The sequence below is a fragment of the Bubalus bubalis genome, chromosome 6 (assembly GCF_019923935.1).
Source record: "Bubalus bubalis isolate 160015118507 breed Murrah chromosome 6, NDDB_SH_1, whole genome shotgun sequence".
Classification (NCBI taxonomy): Eukaryota; Metazoa; Chordata; class Mammalia; order Artiodactyla; family Bovidae; genus Bubalus; species Bubalus bubalis.
The window spans coordinates 24509908-24518239 of NC_059162.1; positions in this window are offsets into that span (position 1 = coordinate 24509908).

Below are 8332 nucleotides of genomic sequence, written 5' to 3' on the forward strand. Positions count from 1 at the left end.
CACTTTTATAACTTTGTTTCATTTAATTTCCAAGACAACACTACTAGCTTGGTATTATGCTTTCTATTTTACAATTACAGTTACCAAGCCTCAGAAAAGTTAATTAACCCAGGCTGGGTATCTAAGACAAACAACCAGGATTTGAACCCTGATTTATTTAAATCCAAAGTCGATTATCTTTCTAACATACAGTAAGAGCACCTTTCCCTTAGGCACTCAAATGGTAAAGCTGGAATTTTAGGACTTTTCCAGATAAGAGACTTTGGAAGACCTGTTTTTCTTTGAAAATCTTTCCTAAGTGGGCAGGAATTCTGATGAATTGTCAAGATTGACAAGGAAATTCACCCAGCAATAGTAACTGCCTGGCCTTGCTTGAGGAATGCCTAACCTTCATATTCTTCATAAAAATAAGCTAGACTCTGAAATTAATTAACTCTTTCAGGCCACTGGTGTACCATTTAGATAATATGAGGAAACAAATGCTATTATGAAGTCAATATGTTGACCAAAATATATTGAGCAATAATGTAGCCTGGAGGATACAAGGAAGTTTAGTAGGGGTGCTGGCCAGAGTAGGATGGTTGAGGTCCACTCTGACTGAAGAGTACCTCTGCTATAGTTGTGTTAAATATTTTGAATATGATGCTTAAGTATTAGACATAATTCCCATCTTCAAGGAAATTACAACCCAATTGTAGAAATAGGATGTACACTTAAAAACTTTAAATAATGACAACAGAATTAGGTAAAACAGAAACAACACTCTGCCCACTTAAACTTGTTCCATATCTCTTCCTAGCATGTATCTGTGTGTGCTCAAGCATGTCCAGCAGTCATGTCCAGGTCACTTTGTGACCCTATGGACTGTAGCTCATGAGGCTCCTCTGTCCATGGGACCATTCCAGCAAGAATACTGGAGTGGGTTGACATTTCTTTCTCCAGGGCATCTCCAGGATCAAACCTGGGTCTCTTGTATTGGCAGGCAGGGTCTATACTTCTGAGCCACCAGGGAAGCCCAGCATATATTCCCCACTGAACAAATTTTACGTTGGTTTAGTTTCTTATTGTTCACTGATATACCTTCAGCACCTACAACATTTCTTGATCCTGTTGAGTAAATGATTGAATGTGCTAGGTATTTAAAGCAGAAAGCATGGCTGGAGTGGTCAAGAAGAATGTCATGGGGGAGTGGAGATGGGGCAGAATCTGGAAGGAAAAAGTGATTTTGGGGAGAAGTGGTTCAGGCAGGCAGGGAGAATGATGTGGGCAACAACATGTGTTTAGATAGCACACTTCCTGTATAGGGTTAGAGAGCAAACTACTTTTTTTGGAACATAGGAGGCCCTAGAAGTGGCCAGATTATTCCAAAGGTACAATGCATAGCCCATGCTAACTCCTTGAAGCATTAATTTGGGGACTGACTATAAAGCACCTTGTAAGTGAAACTTGTAATGGCTGAAACCTGTCATACTAGTGCTGAATCTCCCTCCCTCCTATCCCCTTGCATAAAGTAGCATAGATTAAAACATCATTATGGAAATCAACAAATGGAGTTATGGGTCTTTCTGAGCTGATGCTTAGAAAAGATGTCATCATGAGAAATGTGCAAATGGGGAGGGCTGACTGAGATTTTCAGGATATTGCATGAGGTTCTAATTTTTCCGTTGAGGTTCTGCTTTCTTTTGGTGTCTCCTTGTCATATCATGACTTTTCCATTCAAAATCAAACACTTTAATATCAATTTAAAGACAGACACATGCACACATAATCACGCACTTGTATACAAGCACGCACTTGTGCACACACTCTCACGCACATGCTCATGCTCCCAGGCACACAGCTTGCTTCAGCCTCCCTTCTATTTCCTCTCATCTGGCAGCTTTCAGAATAATCTCACCCACCTGTTAAATCAGAGAATGTCAAGTTTAATTTATAACAGTGAGTAGAAACAGGATGCTACAGAAAGCATTTTAATTAAAATCCTTTAATTGGATACATGCTTCTTGTGAAAAGGGAGCTGTGGAGAGGGCCTCTTTGTCGGCACCTTTCACTCCAGTTGCCAGAGATTGCTGCGGGAATGGCTCTGCAATTGGAACCAGCCCTCTGGGACGAGGGCGGGGGCAGGGTGGAGGCAAGAGAGGGAAATTGGGAGCAATAGAGGAAGGACAAAGGGGGCAAATGGCCATGGATTTTGTGCAGAAACACAGCTTTGGTGTTTTCTGGAGGCAGTTCTGCCGAAACCTATTGGTATCCTTTCAAGTTGGTTTCTCCTTAATCCTTTCATCATCCTTAGGATGGGACAGTCTCCAGAGGGAATCCACAAATACTCCCACTTCACACACTGGCTTAGGAATTCTTGACAGTATAGGTCAATTGGTGAGTGTGGGAGGTGGACAGATGACAGGGTGGGGTGGGAGAAGTCCACCCTTTGCACCTGGGGTTCCTTAAGTGACAGCATTTAGCACTATCCAGCCCACACTGCAGGAAAGAAAATGTTGGACTCAATTAGAGCCCAGTTTAAGGAAGGGACTATGTGCTAAAGTGAGGGGCCCAGCCTGGAAACCATCCCAAAAGCTCATGTGGGGTGACAGCCATAGAGTATGCCAAGAGAGCGGAAAGGCATGGAAGTATTTTACTGGAAACACTCAAAGCAGCTAAGAAAAGTGGGAACTGGAAGTAGTTTTAGTGTCAGGTATGTTGCCAAGGAAACAGAAGACCCTAAACTGAGCTCATTAAAGATAGGGTGGGGTAAGTGGGTTTTTACCTTCTTGGTTTTGCTTCAGCTTATTGTGCCAGAAGGTGATTTAAGAGGGTTACAGGACACTGATTTCTTTCCAGTGAGCCAAGAAAACCAGTACTATGACCTCCTGCTACGGAGAAGAGACACACCTTGAAGGATTTTTATGTGTTATTCGTTCAGTGCTACTGTTGGCCTCCTAGAGGCCCTGGTTGCTGAGGAAATAATGGTAGACAGTTTTGTTTACCACTATTGGTTCCTTCTAGTGGTGTGCTGGTAAGTGTTTAACAAGTGGCTCTTAGGGCAGACAGAAGTCTGATTTGTAGCATTTTACAACTTTCATGGTGTAAATATTTCCATCATGGTTGATTTCAAAATACTGGTGATTTAACAACCAGTCGGCCAAATTCCTGAAATTAAAATATTGGCTCTTGCAAGTCAGTATAAGCTGGCTTCAACACACCACTGCCTCTTTTCTGTCCTTGTTAAGCTTTCTTGTAGTTGCCTATTTCCCACTCTCATTGACTTTGGGTCTGGCCATATGACTTGCTTTGGCCAATGGAATATAAGTAGATGACACAAGGCACTCCAAGCCAAGGTTTGGCTCCGCTCTTCCCACCCCTTTTGAGTTTTTGCCCTCCATTCTGAGAACAGCTCCAGTTAATGACTGATTCTTCAGCCTGGTCTCGGAATGTGAAGACACACAGAGCTGCCTAAATTGAGCTATTTTCAGCACAGTCTGGCAGAACCACAGCCAAACTGCAAATCTTGTGTAATGTGAGCAAAGAAAGAAATGTTTGTTTTTATAAGGCACTGAGATTGGGGATCTGAGTAATATAGAGATCTTCACCAAATTAATAAATATTGAACCACTCAATAAGAGCAAATACTATGGAATTGTATCTAAGTCATGGAAAGGAATTAGAGGTTCTCAGTTCTGGAAGAAACCTAGGACACCAATCATTTCAGCCGTCATATGATACTTAAATCCCTTCTGCAACATTCTTGCCAAATGTTTGTCTGCTTTGGTTGTCCTCTTTATACTTGAAAGCCTCTCCAACGATGGGGATCTTAGTATCTTTGGAGAGTGTCCACACCATCTTTGGCAGTCTGAATGCTGGAAGATTCCTCCCTATGTAAACCAGAAGTCCTTTCCTTTTAGCAGATGTCTTATACCATAGTTCTGTATTGCAAGGTGACATGGAGAGTTTGATAATTATTCTGTAGGAGAAATCTTCAGCTATTTAAAAAGAATATATATTATCCACATTTAGTCTTTTCTCTGTGCCAAACTCTTCAAGAATCTGAGGAGGAAAAAATGTACACCTCGAGTCTTTTTTTTTTTTTTTACCTAGTAAAAGATTTAAGAGTGAGGATAAAATAAAGCTATCTTTCAGACAAATAAACACTCTACTTGACATGATTTTGACACTTGTCACCATCTGAGTTTCTCTACTTTGTATATATTGACATGACTGTCTTTACTGGAAGTACAGAGGGATATTAGACTCAGGTATAGGTCCAAGAAACTAGAAGCAGTTGTAGACCCATGAAAGGGAAGGGCTGAAATGCAAATCCCTGTAACAGAAGAGATGAGGTGATTGCCTAGAATGTGGCATAGATACACAAAAGCATAGAAAATATGAACAAGAGTAAGAAACATGGAGGTTAGAAATAAAAGGATAATATATATCTAACAGAAGCTACAGAGGTGGAAAACTGAGAGACTAAAGGACAGGTAATATTCAAAAATAAGTAATTACAAAGGTTTTTTTCAGAAGAAAAATTCTGAATATCTGTTAAAAATGTACTTGAGCAAGACTAAGAAAAATATATTTAAACTTTATAGTCAAACAAACTGTATTACGAAGAATAAAAAAAAGACAGTTAAATGTAACAAGAGACTAAAGAAGCTGTCTAAAGGAAAAATTAGATAAAGTCAACAGAGTAAAACCCATAAAGAGCTAAGTCAGAAGTCCCATCAGCCTAGATTTGTAAACTCTTATTCAAGAGTATTGTCAATTCATATATTTCACTGAAAGGCCATTTTGCAGAAGGAAGGGACTCAAAAGAAGGAGAAAGCTGTAAGAAGGAACAGAATGCCAAGTAATCAATGAACAGGTAGATTTTTAAAAATCACAGAATATGGGAGGTAGGTATCATAGTTAATGAACTCAGGGTCCTGCATTTTTCTGAAGGACAGAATATTGATTCTTTAATATTGCTTTAAATTTTATGTTAAATACACATGTTGAAATTAGAAGGTACCTGAAGAAAGCTGAGTGCCGAAGAATTGATGCTTTTGAACTGTGGTGTTGGAGAAGACTCTTGAGAGTCCCTTGGACTGCAAGGAAATCCAACCAGTCTATTCTGAGGGAGATCAGCCCTGGGATTTCTTTGGAAGGAATGATGCTAAAGCTGAAACTCCAGTACTTTGGCCACCTCATGTGAAGAGTTGACTCATTGGAAAAGACTCTGATGCTGGGAGGGATTGGGGGCAGGAGGAGAAGGGGACGACAGAGGATGAGATGTCTGGATGGCATCACTGACTCGATGGACATGAGTCTGAGTGAACTCCAGTAGTTGGTGATGGACAGGGAGGCCTGGCGTGCTGCGATTCATGGGGTCACAAAGAGTCAGACACAGCTGAGCAACTGAACTGAACTGGATAAAAAGTAGTAATAGAAGGTCTAATGTCCAGACCAGTAGAGCAACTAAAAATGCAAATTTGGATTAATATATTTTAGGTAAAAGTATGAAAATACTGAGAAGAATGTACACTAGCTCCAGAATATTGGTTATTTTTTTTAGAAGAAAAGGAAAGAATAGGATGTAGTAGGGGAGGAAATTCATCAACCATATTTGAAAATTTTATTTATTTAAAAAACTGTAGCAAATAGGCAAAATATCAAAGTGTTAAATCTGGAGAGTGGGTACATTGCTTACATTACAATGTAACATTAATTTTTTTAACTTTTTTATGCTTCCACTTTACACAATTAAAAATTCTAATAACTATGAGTAAATTCAAATGGCTACAAGCCAGTAAAATGATGCTAAAATTTACTAGTAGAGAAACACAAATTCAAATAATAATGAGATATTAAATTTAGGCCATTAAATAGGCAGAACTTTATTTATTTTTTCATTTTCTTTTTTTTAAATTTTATTTTATTTTTAAACTTTACAAAATTGTATTAGTTTTGCCAAATATCAAAATGAATCCACCACAGGTATACCCGTGTTCCCCATCCTGAACCCTCCTCCCTCCTCCCTCCCCATACCATCCCTCTGGGTCGTCCCAGTGCACTAGCCCCAAGCATCCAGTATCGTGCATCGAACCTGGACTGGCAACTCGTTTCATACATGATATTTTACATGTTTCAATGCCATTCTCCCAAATCTTCCCACCCTCTCCCTCTCCCACAGAGTCCATAAGACTGTTCTATACATCAGTGTCTCTTTTGCTGTCTCGTACACAGGGTTATTGTTACCATCTTTCTAAATTCTATATATATGCATTAGTATACTGTATTGGTGTTTTTCTTTCTGGCTTACTTCACTCTGTATAATAGGCTCCAGTTTCATCCACCTCATTAGAACTGATTCAAATGTATTCTTTTTAATGGCTGAGTAATACCCATTGTGTATATGTACCACAGCTTTCTTATCCATTGATCTACTGATGGACATCTAGGTTGCTTCCAGGTCCTGGCTATTATAAACAGTGCTGCAATGAACACTGGGGTACACGTGTCTCTTTCCCTTCTGGTTTCCTCAGTGTGTATGCCCAGCAGTGGGATTGCTGGATCATAAGGCAGTTCTATTTCCAGTTTTTAAGGAATCTCCACACTGTTCTCCATAGTGGCTGTACTAGTTTGCATCCCCACCAACAGTGTAAGAGGGTTCCCTTTTCTCCACACCCTCTCCAGCATTTATTACTTATAGACTTTCAGATCACAGCCATTCTGACTGGTGTGAAATGGTACCTCATAATGGTTTTGATTTGCATTTCTCTGATAATGAATGGTGTTGAGCATCTTTTCATGTGCTTGTTAGCCATCTGTATGTCTTCTTTGGAGAAATGTCTATTTAGTTCTTTGGCCCATTTTTTGATTGGGTCATTTATTTTTCTGGAGTTGAGCTGTAGGAGTTGCTTGTATATTTTTGAGATTAGTTGTTTGTCAGTTGCTTCATTTGCTATTATTCTCTCCCATTCTGAAGGCTGTCTTTTCACCTTGCTAATAGTTTCCTTTGATGTGCAGAAGCTTTTAAGTTTAATTAGGTCCCATTTGTTTATTTTTGCTTTTATTTCCAATATTCTGGGAGGTGGGTCATAGAGGATCCTGCTGTGATGTATGTCAGAGAGTGTTTTGCCTATGTTCTCCTCTAGGAGTTTTATAGTTTCTGGTCTTACGTTGAGATCTTTAATCCATTTTGAGTTTATTTTTGTGTATGGTGTTAGAAAGTGTTCTAGTTTCATTCTTTTACAAGTGGTTGACCAGATTTCCCAGCACCACTTGTTAAAGAGATTGTCTTTAATCCATTGTATATTCTTGCCTCCTTTGTCAAAGATAAGGTGTCCATATGTGCGTGGATTTATCTCTGGGCTTTCTATTTTGTTCCATTGATCTATATTTCTGTCTTTGTGCCAGTACCATACTGTCTTGATAACTGTGGCTTTGTAGTAGAGCCTGAAGTCAGGTAGGTTGATTCCTCCAGTTCCATTCTTCTTTCTCAAGATTGCTTTGGCTATTCGAGGTTTTTTGTATTTCCATACAAATTGTGAAATTATTTGTTCTAGCTCTGTGAAGAATACTGTTGGTAGCTTGATAGGGATTGCATTGAATCTATAAATTGCTTTGGGTAGTATACTCATTTTCACTATATTGATTCTTCCAATCCATGAACATGGTATATTTCTCCATCTATTAGTGTCCTCTTTGATTTCTTTCACCAGTGTTTTATAGTTTTCTATATATAGGTCTTTAGTTTCTTTAGGTAGATATATTCCTAAGTATTTTATTCTTTCCATTGCAATGGTGAATGGAATTGTTTCCTTAATTTCTCTTTCTGTTTTCTCATTATTAGTGTATAGGAATGCAAGGGATTTCTGTGTGTTGATTTTATATCCTGAAACTTTACTGTAGTCATTGATTAGTTCTAGTAATTTTCTGGTGGAGTCTTTAGGGTTTTCTATATAGAGGATCATGTCATCTAGGCAGAACTTTAAAGGAGCTCTAGTAAGAATGGGTGAAAGAGATGTATGAAAAAAAGATAGTTTTTTTCTTCTGGTTGAAACATTATAACTTTATTGGAAACTGAAATCAAGGTATATACATTCAACATACATGAGGGCTCTATCTCATCAAAATTGCAGTAATGTTGGTATGTGCAAATGCGTTTTGTTAATTCAAATATTATTTTCTACAAGTGGGAAGGTTGTATACATATCTGTCTGGCCTAGTGTTGTCCAGTATATTCTGTGTCAATAATTAGGAAATCTTTTTCTTTTTTTCCTATTGTATAAACCCTTCAGATGTCATCCTGGCTGTGGCATCAGAAATAAAAGTTTATCCAGTTAGTGTTTTGCTG